The sequence below is a fragment of the Neofelis nebulosa genome, chromosome 1 (genome assembly GCF_028018385.1).
Source record: "Neofelis nebulosa isolate mNeoNeb1 chromosome 1, mNeoNeb1.pri, whole genome shotgun sequence".
Taxonomy (NCBI): Eukaryota; Metazoa; Chordata; class Mammalia; order Carnivora; family Felidae; genus Neofelis; species Neofelis nebulosa.
This window is the reverse complement of record NC_080782.1, coordinates 51,079,829-51,092,221: the sequence shown is the minus strand read 5'-3', so window position 1 is coordinate 51,092,221 and position 12,393 is coordinate 51,079,829. Positions and strand designations below refer to the sequence as shown.

The 12,393-nt window shown below is 38.1% G+C and overlaps 1 long non-coding RNA gene across 1 annotated transcript; it reads left to right on the top strand.

Annotated features, from left to right (window-relative positions):
• The first annotated feature begins 50 nt into the window (after positions 1 to 50).
• LOC131507269 (uncharacterized) lies at positions 51 to 10,438 on the top strand. The gene is made up of 3 exons (XR_009259426.1): positions 51 to 336; positions 6,390 to 6,551; positions 9,826 to 10,438. It is a non-coding gene; the product is annotated as an uncharacterized LOC131507269 (long non-coding RNA).
• Positions 10,439 to 12,393: the final 1,955 nt, after the last annotated feature.

The following is a 12,393-nucleotide window of genomic DNA, read 5'->3' as shown; positions in this document are numbered from 1 at the left end:
TCTCGTGTTTGTCTTTGGTGAGGCTAGTCCTATATAGCTGCTATCAGGGATCTCCTCACCTGGCGACGGAGCCAGGCCTTTCCGAGACAGTTACCCCCTGTTCAGATACCTACGATCCCTGGATGGCTGCCCGTCCTCCCCCGTTCTGCGCATGCGCCCTCTAGTGGGCGCAGAGCTGGTGGGTGCTTAAGGGATTTGATGTCTTTGGTATTGTTTCGCCAAAGTCGGAGGTGGGTCAGTGGTGTTGCGCTGGCTTCCCGGGGGGTGCTGAGACCTTCGTAGGACTCTGCCGTAGGACTCGTGTGGCTGTGTCATGTTCCGGATGAGGGCTAAAAGGTGACCTTTGATGACTGAAGACTTTAGACTCCCTCCTTGGCATCAGGGGCTACCTGCACTAGTGATTTTAGGAGCCTAAACATCTACCCATTTTATCCAGTGTAAGCGTAAATTGAGGACCGTCAGGAATGGGAAGGGGCAAGCCTAAATCGCTCAGAAAACCAAGGCAGCGAATCTCAGTATGAGAGCTGCCATCGAGGTTACTCCAGTATAGAATTTTGCCTCCACCTGCCCATCCCCGCCCGCACTCCATTTTTCCCTCTGAATGCGAGGTAAACCGTTTACAAACCCTGACAAAAGAACTGTAGATTTTAATGGAAATTCAGAGCAGTTCCAATCTGATTCATACAATGAACTCCCAACGTGCATCACTTGATGTTAGGCAGGAGGAAACAAAAAAAATAAATTGCCACTAGATTGTTGTATATGGTGCCAAGCAAAACTTAAAATTTTGAAAAGGAAGGGAAAATGAGAATATTGGCCTCACATAAGCACCAGTCTTTGAATTATGTATTTTTTTTCCTTCTAATTGGCAGTGATGTAACTGATTCAGGTTTCCCTTTTGGCTGTGACCAAGAGAAGCAAAGAACCAAGTTTTGTGTCCTAACAATTTTTTAGTTAAGGCAAACACTATTTTATGTTCTCCTTACCTCTCTCTTTTGGTAATTTTTATTGCACTAGTAATGCATGAAAAGTCTCTCGTTTTTAAAAATGAAACATTTTCAATAAAAGGAAAAAACTATATACCCTCTTTCTTTAAAAAAAAAAAAAAGGGGGGGGGGCGGGGGCAGAGAGGGGAAAGGAAAACCCCAAATTAAAAGAATTTGTACAAGAATCACACATTAACAGTCCAGCCAAAGAGATGGTCAAAAACCAGGGACTGAACTCTAGAATGAATTACAGTTTTCTTTCAACCCAGTCTGTACCTTGTTCATGTGCTAACCAGTTGCTTGGCCACTTTATATTTTTTTGCTGTTATTAGAGAAGCTTGTTTTTGTTCATCATAAGTGTCAACTAAAGCATTTTAAAGTTTAATTCTAAGCAACAGGAATCATAAAGAGATTCTTCTTTTTAATAGTAAAATAGCCATTAAACGAAAGATCTGATAAGTTTGGTGTTCCCCGAGTGTGGATAATTTAATAATTCCTAATTGTTGAACAGTGGCATTTCTCAGAGAATAATGGTAGCAAACTATTTTGGACAGAGTCCATCTAACAGATGATTTGCCTATATGTCAGTTCTTCCAAGTCCATTTCTATTAAGGTAAACATTCATGAAATCAAAAATTATGTTAATAAAGGAGCTGGATTCCTGGTAACTAGGAATAAATACAAAATGGACTTTTAAAAAGTGCTCATAGCAACTCACAAGTGCCATTAGGAAGTGAATAATTAAACTTCTGCCTCTTGTTGCTCACTAGACCCTCTCTTCTAATGTACTTGTGCCTCACTCATAATTCGTTGAAGCAACTAGAGGCCTGGGAATTCCAAGAGTTTCAGTAGGTTGTTGGGTCTAAGATACTAAAAGAAACATGGAACCAATTTCATAAAATCTGATGTTAAACTGCTGATATCACTGTGATCGTGTTTGGATTGTGAGGCTAAAGGACATTGCTGCCCCCCAGCCAGACATCCACTACCACCTTGCTTTTACCTCCATGTTCCCCTGACCTGTTTACTTCCTTCCCCTTTCTCTCATGCCATTTTCTTTCTCTCCCCCCCAGTTGAAAAATACTTCCCTTCTTTCTTTCTTGTTTTCTTTCTTTTAAATTTTAGTTACTACAGCGCTTTATTTCTCTCATCTAGAATCTGTTCCCTTGACCTTTCTCTGACTGCAGTCAGTGTACTGGAAATGGTCAGAATCTGGCCCATATGGCAGACTCCACAGTATCTTAACTTGGCCCGGCAAGTTTACTTTCTCTATTTAGGTTGCTTTTCCAAATGGCAACTGAAAACCACAACTGTCTTTAAACCTCAGATCTTCCAGTTTACATCCTGTTCTTGGCAGATGACTTTCTCTTATATTTTTGATAAGAAAATAGAAGGTTTCAAAAAGGAATTGCTTCAACTTCAGACCTCTGACTCTATAAACTAAATTATATCTGTACTTGTCTTTGCCTCTTTTGCTTCTATTTCAATGTGGTAGTTTCCTTCCACCTGAAGCCAACCCTTATACTTGTGCTCTGGCTCCTTCCTTCTCAGCTTTCTTTAATTCTGTTATCCTCTCTCACACCTATATTTTTAACCTTTCTCTCTACTGGTTCATTTCCATCAATGATAAACATGCTTTGATATCTTGCCATCAAGATACCTTTCCTTTCACAGCTGAGAATTTCAAAAAATTTTTCTTTAATGTTTATTTATTTTTGAGAGAGAGGCAGAGTGCAAGCAGGGGAGGGACAGAGAGAGACAGAATCAGAAGGAGGCTCCAGGCTCTGAGCTGTCCCACAAACCGTGAGATCATGACCTGAGCCAAAGTCGGAAGCTTAACCAACTGAGCCACCCAGGCAGCCCTGCTGAGTATTTCAAACATTGTTTATATTTGTGTAAACTTGACACAAACTGTAATTGTGTATTTATCTCAAAAAAAATTGTTTAGTGACAGTCTGTCACTATATTGTAAGCTTTGTGAGGAAACAGACCATATCTGATTAATTCACCATTATATTTTTGGAGTCTAGCATTGATGTTGGCTAAAGCAGGTAATCAAATATTTGCTGAATGGATGAATATTAATGAAGAAAACATCAAGTAATGAGAGCTTGTTATACAATAGTACATATTATGCATAGAATACTGCATATCCATGAATGATGATAATTTGTATATGACTCTAGATGCACAGGAAAGTTCTGACATACACACCGAAATGTTAACAGTTCACGGCACCATAGGATGCACTCAGTATCTGTTAAATGAGTGAATTAAAATTCTCTCTTGATGGCATCATAGAGGAAGTGATTTTCATCTTGTTTATATTTTTCTATATTTGGATTTTGAAATGCAATAACTTTGCATTTTTTAAAAAATTCAAATAAAAGAGATATATCCTTAACACATAGTTTTATGCCTATCTTTGCAAGTCTTTTCTATGCTGTAGACGTATACCCATTTGTATGCACAGTTTATGTGTAATTAAAAAAATAATTACAGATTTACAGGCAGTTGCAAAAAGGGAGATCATGTGCACCCTTCACTGAGTTTTTTTTCCAATGATTATGTCTTACACAGCTATACTGCAGTATCAAAACACTAACATTGGTACTTGTGTTTACATATAATTCTATGCCATATGTTACACGTACAGATTCACATAACCACTACAGTCAAGATACAGAACTCTTCCATCACCACAAAGATATCCTTTTGCTGCCCTTTGTACCCACCCACACCCCCATTCCTCCTCCCATTCCTAACCCTTGGTCACTAATTCGTTTCCCATCTTTATGCTTTTGTCATTTCTAGAATGTTATGTAAATGGAATCATACAATATATGCCTTTTTTAAGAATGTTCATTTATTTATTTTGAGAGAGAGAGTGAGCATGAATGGGGAAGGGGAAGAGAGAAAGGGAGAGAGAAGAATTCCAAGCAGTCTCTGCCCTGACAGTGCAGAGCTCGACTTGGGGCTTAAACTCACGAACCATGAGATCATGACCTGAGCCAAAATCAAGAGTCAGATGCTTAACAGACTGAACCACCTAGGCGCCCCAAACATATGTCTTTAGAAATTTTTTTTTTCATTCACCGTAAGACACTTGAGAGCTATTCAAACTATTGTTTGTAGCAACTCCCTTTTGTGGCTGAGTAGAATACCCTGGCATGGATTTACCACAATTTGTCTATTTATTCACCAGTTTGGAAATTTTGGGGGTTTTTTTTCTTTCAGTTTTTGGCTTTTACAAACAAAATAGACCATTTATAGGTAATGTAATTACTGATATGTTAAAGCTTCAGTCTGCCAATTTATTGTTTGCTCTTCCTTCTGCTTTTGGTTTTTCTGTTTTCTTTTTCATGTCTTTCAGCTGGTTACTTGAACACGATTTTACAAGTCCATTTTGATTTGTCTGTAATGTTTTCAAGTATATCTTTTTGTATAAATTTTCAGTGGTTGCTCTAGGTATTACATTATGTATACATAACTTATCACAGCCTACTGGAGATGGCATTTTATTAGTTTGAGTGAAATATAAAAACCTTAACTCCATTTGAGTTTCTTTACTCTCCCCAGTTTGTATTTTTTTTTAAGTTTGTTTATTTATTTTGAGAGAGAGCACGTATGCAAATGTGCATGCATGGGAGCAGGTGAGGGGTGGAGAGAGTGAGAGAGAATCCCAAGCAGGCTACGTGCTGTCAGTGCAGAGCCCAATGTGGTGCTTTATCTCACAAACATGAGATCATGACAAGCTGAAATCAAGAGTCAGATGCTTAACTGACTGAGCCACCCAAACACCCCCAGAAATTTTTTCTTTAAATACTTCTTCAGGTCTACCCTCTTTCTCCTCTCCTCCCAGGACTCTAGTGGCACAAATGTTAGATCTTTTAGTACAGCTCACAGGTCCTCAAGACTGTTAATTTTTTTTTAATCCATTTTCTTTTTATTGTTCAGATTGGGTCATTTCTATTATATATCTTCAGGTTTACTGATTCTTCTGTACTCCTCTATTCTTCTGTTGAGCCCATCCACTAATTTAAAAAGTTTTTTACTTTAGGATATTGTAATCTTTCAGTTCTAAAATGTCTATCTGTCTTTTCTTTATGTCTTTCATTTCTTTGCTGAAACTTTTTGTTTCAAGCATGTTCATAATTGTTTATTGAATCATTTTTAATGCTGGCTGTTTTAAAATCCTTATCAAGTAATTCCAACATCTGTGTTCTCTCAGTGTTGGCATCTGTTGTCTTTCTCATCCAAATTGAGATTTTCCTGGTTGTTAGTATGAAAAGTACCTTTCTACTGTATCCTGAACATTTGGGGTATTACATTATGATACTCTGGATCTTATTTAAATCTTCTGTTTTATCAGGCCTTCTCTGACACCACAGAGTGGGGTTACGGGGATGCCACCTTATAACTTCCTGGTCAGGGTATAAGTTCATATCCCCATTAGGCATTCTTTGTCACCCCATGTGACGAAGGGGTGTATAGGAGTGGGAGTTCAGGTTCTCCACCAGACTTCAACTGAAAGCCCCCATAGTTGGGAGGTAGAAGGATGCCTCATCGCTACTCCCCACATGGCCTCCACTGACATTATGGGAGATGGGGTTGGGGGAGGACCACATTTCCATTAGAAGATGGTAAAAGTTCTGGCTTCCCACTCAGCTTTCTCTGACACTACCCTGGTAGAGGGTTGGGGTACCTCATTATAGGCTGGCATGAGTGAAAGTCTACATTTCCCACTGGGCTATTGCTTACAGGGGTGGGGGTGGGACCACCACTTTTTCTGATACTTGGTTGGTGTATGGCAGTATGTTGGGCGTCTCCAAGAATACTCTCATGTTCAGTGATACAGCAGGAGTACTCACAGGACTCAATGTACAGTTGTATTCCTCAATGATATTTTCAGTAAATGTTACAAAGCATAATCAGCAAAGGAAAATTTTTGTGGAGTGAAGTCTAGAGGAAACCAGGCACAAGATTCTAAGAGTTCTCCCCCAGTAGAATTGCCCAGGATGCACTTAATTTTTCCATCAGTGAATTGTGAGAATGGGTATAACATGTTGTCTTCCGGGGAAGTTCATCAGAAACTCAGTGCCCAAGGTTTTTTGGTCTGGTCATATAGGTACCCACTGCTTAGCACCAATTCCAGACCCTCAAAAGGAAAGCAGATGTACAGTTTAAACCCTATCATTTGCATGAACAGTCAAGGCACAGTGAAGCATCTGTATCATTTAAGGAAAGTTTAATAATCGGTGTCGGGAACTGTTTTTATCAGTGAAGTTCCCAGAGGCTAGCCAAAGGCCCACCTTGCAAGCAGGACGTTCTATGGCTCAGGCCTCTCAATGTTAACCTTTTTCTGCATGAGTGGTTATTAACTGAATGTTTCTTTCTTGCTAGGCTCTTCCTTTCCTGGTGCTTTGTCTAGAGAGAGCAGGCTTTTGGGGCCTTTTTTGTGTCTGAGCCTGCTGGCATTTCTAGGTTGCCTGCATCTCCAGCACCCGGTCTGAGAAATATGAAGCAAAAAGAAAACCCAGGGAATTCACTGCCATGTCTTTGAAGGTAACTAGCCAATCTGCCTTTTCTCCATCTTTTCAGAGTTTTCATGTATTTGTTTCATAATTCCATCCAGGGTTTTTAGTTGTACTTAGCAGGAGAGATGGGGAGAAGTGCAGCTACTCCACCTCGTCCCAGACCTGGAAGTCTCTGCATTACTTTTATAATTAGGAAAAAAGTGAGTTTTAAAATTTTCATTGTGTTCATTGAAAAAAAAATATGTATATTACATAGATTTAATTGATTTTATTGAATTAAGAACGCTTAACCTGAGATCTATCCTCTTAAAAAAAGTACCATATGGTATTGTTAACTATGGGCACAAAGTTGTATGGTAGATCCCTGGAACTTAGTTTTAAGCCTGAAATTGGTAGGCTTAGTTTAAATAGAGGGTCAAGGGGTGCCTGGGTGGCTCAGTCAGTTAAGTAAGTGTCTGACTCTCTGATCCACTCAGCTCATGACCTCACGGTTTTGTGAGTTTGAGCCCTGCATCGAGCTCTGTGCTGACAGTGCAGAGCCTGCTTGGGATTCTCTCTGTCTCTCTCTCTCTCCCCCTCTCTCTCTGCCCTTCCCCTGCTCATGCTGTCTCTGTCTCTCTCAAAATAAGTAAATAAACTTAAAAATAAATAAATAAATAAATAAATGGTCTAGAAATTACCAACTATAGGGGGAAAAAATCATGACTTGATTGCACTTATTCTAATAGTAAAGTTTATTTCTCCCAGTAATGAAAATAATGTGTATTCATTATAGAAAATCGATTTTACTTTATTTAGTAAATGGAATGAAAATGTTAAAGTCAATAAAAATTACAGGGTGACAGAAGATCCAGATTCATTTAACTTTGCCATCATTTTATAGGGAAAATATCAAGAGGAGAAATTTTCCTATAGTTGAAACAGGCCCCCATAGATGGCCCTAGAGCCAGTTTTCCAGGCCCAGTGTTAACTGCAAAACACGTGCTTCTTGTATATTTCCAAAGTTGTGCATTGGAGGTTGTATCTTTTCAGTTGTGGGAGAAATAATTACAAATGTCCCTATCCACAAATTCTAGACTAATGAACTATTTCTGAAATGAAAATTTTAGTATAATATATTGCTAACTAATCAACATTCAATTTGAAATCTTAAACAAGAACATCAAATTGTTATTATGTTGCAGCATTTCACATTATAATGGCAATTTCATTTATTCATTTTCTTTATCCATGGTGACTCATAAGTGGATAAATTAATATCTCCCATTCTTTAAGAAATATTAATGAAATGTCTAGACTGTTACAATTTAAACATTTACAGCATGACAAAGCAAGCTTTGATCACCAACAAGCTATCTGTAATGAATAGGCTACCATTATTTTATTCATTATATTTCCAGTTGTGAGGAAACATTTCTTTAGCAATGTGTTTATGTCCAAAGAGTATTAGATAGGGTTCTAATGCAGCCTTGCCTAAAATTATCGTCCTCAAGGTGATCAATTTCTCCTGACCTCAGTCCCTGTTTATAAAAATGAGTTTAATGGGGCGCCTGGGTGGCGCAGTCGGTTAAGCATCCGACTTCAGCCAGGTCACGATCTCGCGGTCTGTGAGTTCGAGCCCCGCGTCAGGCTCTGGGCTGATGGCTCGGAGGCTGGAGCCTGTTTCCGATTCTGTGTCTCCCTCTCTCTCTGCCCCTCCCCCGTTCATGCTCTGTCTCTCTCTGTCCCAAAAATAAATAAAAAACGTTGAAAAAAAAATAAAAATAAAAATAAAAATGAGTTTACTGAATAATCAAAAGATTTTTTTTAATTCTATATTTCAGAATCTCTAGGGTTTCATTCAGTAGTTCCCAAATAACAGCGTGTAGACCTGTGACATAGTTTCCATCAGTTTTCCACTTGCAAAATGACAAATAAAAAGATCATGTAGTACATTGGAAAAATCATGTTCTTTCTTTTTATTGAAAATTAGTATTGCCTCTCTCTTGTTCACATTTATCTTTGCTGGAATTTCCAGAGCTTCATTATTCACATTGAAATAAACTTCAGAGAGAATTTACATTTAGTACTTAGAATTTCATTGATAATGTGAAAGTGGTACTGTTTTTGATGCTGTATAAATATTACTTCAGATGATTTGTTTTGAAATAGTTTTCCTGATTTTAAATAATGGAAACTTCATCAGGCTGGGTTGAGCCAAAAAGATGGGGCTGGGGAGGAAGGGAGGCATCAGGAGGGCATGGTACCTGACCTAGGGAATTCGTTGAATGTTGTTGAAACAGGAGCCAAGGCAAGTTTAAGGTCCTTAACAATAAATCTACAGACCTTATTTACCCCTAGAGTACTGCTATGAATATGACTCTGACTCCCAGTCTATCACTCAGCTCCAAATCCCCAAGTCCTGAGATCCACTCATACTGGCCTAACTAGGTCACATTGATTCTGGACCCATCAACTCCTCAAAGTGCATCAGGTTCTGCCTGAGCCTGCCCCTGTCTCCTGGGGAGGGTTCTTAGAGAAGAGGCCTCTCTGTAAGGCCAAGCAGCCACTCCTCAGGTGTCCTCTACATTGACAGTTAATGGTGTTAATTCTCTTCCTGACAGCTCTCAATATTACTTTTTCTCTTCTTAACATTTTAGCTAATTCAGTGTTCATTTATCCGCTCTTTTGTTTAACGATAATCACATCTTATCAATAAACAAGTCATTCATTTTCTTTTTATCCATCCATGTCGCAGCTCTTCAGATTTACATTAACTTTAAATTTTGCCACCTACAAATTTATTTTATGCCATCACTATTACTAGCCTTTATAAGAAGTATTAAACAGTTCCAAATTAGTTCATGGTTCTCAAATATTGAAATGTTTCATAATTTAAATATGAATCCATTAATTTTTTTCTTAAACTTGCTCCCTCTGGATTTGATTACATTTTAAGAACTCCAATTATGACACTAGTCAAGATTATTATTCTCCTTTTGGTATAGTGAATCTAACCTGTAACTTTTTTCTCTTCACTGCTTTCCACCATAATATTTCTAATTGGCAGTAATCATGATAGCAGCTGTTATTTATTCATGCAAGCACCATAGATGTGTTATTTCATTTAATTCTCACAACAGCCTTATGGATGTTAGGTTAAAATTTTTTTGTCCCAAAACACAAAAAAGGGCAAACTCTGCATTCTGCATTTGGCCCATGGTTTGAGAAAATCATTGGCAGCAGTCTGTTTAAAACTAGAATCTGTTGCTTGGTGCTCTACCTCTGACCTTGGTTTAACTCAATTTCTGCTTCCTCAACAGGGCTGGGGAATGCAGCTTCAGGACTCCAATAGCATATCACTGGCATTGCTTTTTACATGTATTGATTTGTATTTCCAATCAATGATTAGCACATCTGATGTCTGATACCATTCCCTCCAGAGGTCTTCTGTGACAACTGATATGGACATGATACTTTGACGACAATGTTACTGGGGAGTTTAAGTTAAACAATTGAAATACTATCTTCAGACTATCTAGAAACAGAGAAAATGACATTCACTTTTAAATAAATTTATAAACACTATCTTAAAAATTACAGTTCTGCTGAGCTTCCATTTGAGCAATTGTGTAATCACATAATGACAGGAGAAAGACTAAAGAAAAGCAAATTGAAAAATAGTTTAGGAGACAAAATTATTATGTTTTCCTGGATCAGTAGAAGAGACTTGTTTAATAGCAATATCAAAAATAATATACTTTTTGTAGAAATTGAATAAAATGGAAGCAATTTACTAACAAAACTCCTATTTATGTGATGTATATTTATGAAACGTTGTCCTGAGAACTGTAATTCTAGAATGTTTCCATTTGAGCACTTGTATACCACTTAACTAATAGCAATAAAACTAAAAAGAGAAAACACTGAAAATTATTTTATTAGGCAAAATTCTTGCTATGTTCTTGGATTATTTTAGTGGACTTGTCAACAACAACAACAAAAATACTGTAAAAACCATACCTACAAATAGAATAAAATGGAAACAATTTCCTTTTAAGAATCATGTTTAAATAATATACAGTAATAAAACAGTGTCTTAAGAATTATAATTCCATCTTCCATTTGAGGCATGGAATGATCACTTAATAGCAGTGAAACTAGGAGAAAATATCAAAAGTTACATTAGGAGAAAGCAAAAATGCACTTTTCTTATGATTCCGGTCTTTAGAAATAGGCTCATTAGAAGGCTAGATCAATTCTGAAGGTGCCTCACTTCTGTTTTAATGTTGTGTGAACAGAAAAACCAAAATCCAGCACTTGTTTAGAGATGTTTCTTGTTGCCAATGAAGAATGTGCTGGGCCAAGGACATCCCTCTGTGGAAAAGATTCTTGAGAGGTCCAAACTGGCTTTCCAGAGAAAAGAACATGACAGGAGGTTCTCTTGTCAGGAACGATTTCCTGGGACCCATCTGTGCTATCTGACCTCTGACAGGAGGATGACTTAGAACAACAGAGCCCAGGGTCAGCTGCCTTCCATTCAGGTGAGAGGATTGAATCTGGCATAATTAAATGACCAAGGTCATCCATGGTGTCATTCCTATTGGCCTGTATTTCTGCAAGTGCATGTCTTAGAGTTGTCAAAAGAAGGTCTTGAGGATCCTCCAGCACGGAGAGCACCAGAACAACTTATCTTGCTGTTGTGGAGGAAATGCTGTGTCAGGATGCAGTCAGCCTGAGGACTGTGATCCACACAGGCACAAGATCCTGGATCTTCAAGCCATCCCAACTTAATGGACCTCTTTCCTTGTACCAGGGAGTTTCAGCAGCTCCTGAGCCTCTGCCAAATGCCCATTTTGGGACATCAGGGACATAAAGATACTTTTTGCAAAGTCGAGATTTAAATTCTTCCTAAATCACTTATTTCTCTGAAGTATGGATTTGATTTTCTTACCAACGTTTTTTTCAGCCAACAGATATCTCACCAAATATAAGCCTTTTTCCCTCATGATAATTGATAATCAAAGACCCAATGGTTCTTTCTGATTTTCTTTTTTTTTTTTTTTAATGTTTATTTATTTTTGAGACAGAGCATGAACAGGGGAGGGTCAGAGAGAGAGGGAGACACAGAATCTGAAACAGGCTCCGGGCTCTGAGCTGTCAGCACAGAGCCCGACGCAGGGCTCGAACTCACGGACTCACGGACTCACGGACCGTGAGATCATGACCTGGGCTGAAGTTGGACGCTCAACCGACTGAGCCACCCAGGCGCCCCGTTCTTTCTGATTTTCTAAAAGGATTTGGCTTGTATTCTATAAGTGTCCACATCTTCACATGCATAAAGGATCTTTTCATCTGCTATGGACAGATTCTTTTCTCCCTTTCCATAGTAAATCACTTGAAGTGGACTGCTTCATAGTCCATTTCCTTCATTGGTACAGTTTAGAAATGACTTTAAGTTTCTGCTGAAACTCTGGAATCTCACTTTAAAACTGGATCTCTCTGACTGCAATGAAGCTTGTGAGTTTTTGTGACTCATATGATTTGTAAGTACATTTAGTGTTTTTACTTCTTCAGATAATTCAGTGTATATTTCTTTAATAGGCTTTAAAGACATATTTACTTTAGCTACATAAATCCGTTTTTTTCAGAACTCCATTAGGCTAACATAAGTAAATCTTCATGGCCTTGGATTAGGCAATGGTTTCTTAAATATGATACCAAAAGCATCAGCAACAAAAGGAAAAATTGTTAGGTCACATTTCCCAAAAAGTAAAAACTTTATGCATCGAAGGATATTATCAAGAAAGTGAAAAGACATTCCACAAAATGTGATAAAATATTTGAAAATCCTGTACCTCAGAACCAAAGCATACCTATCTTATCCTTTG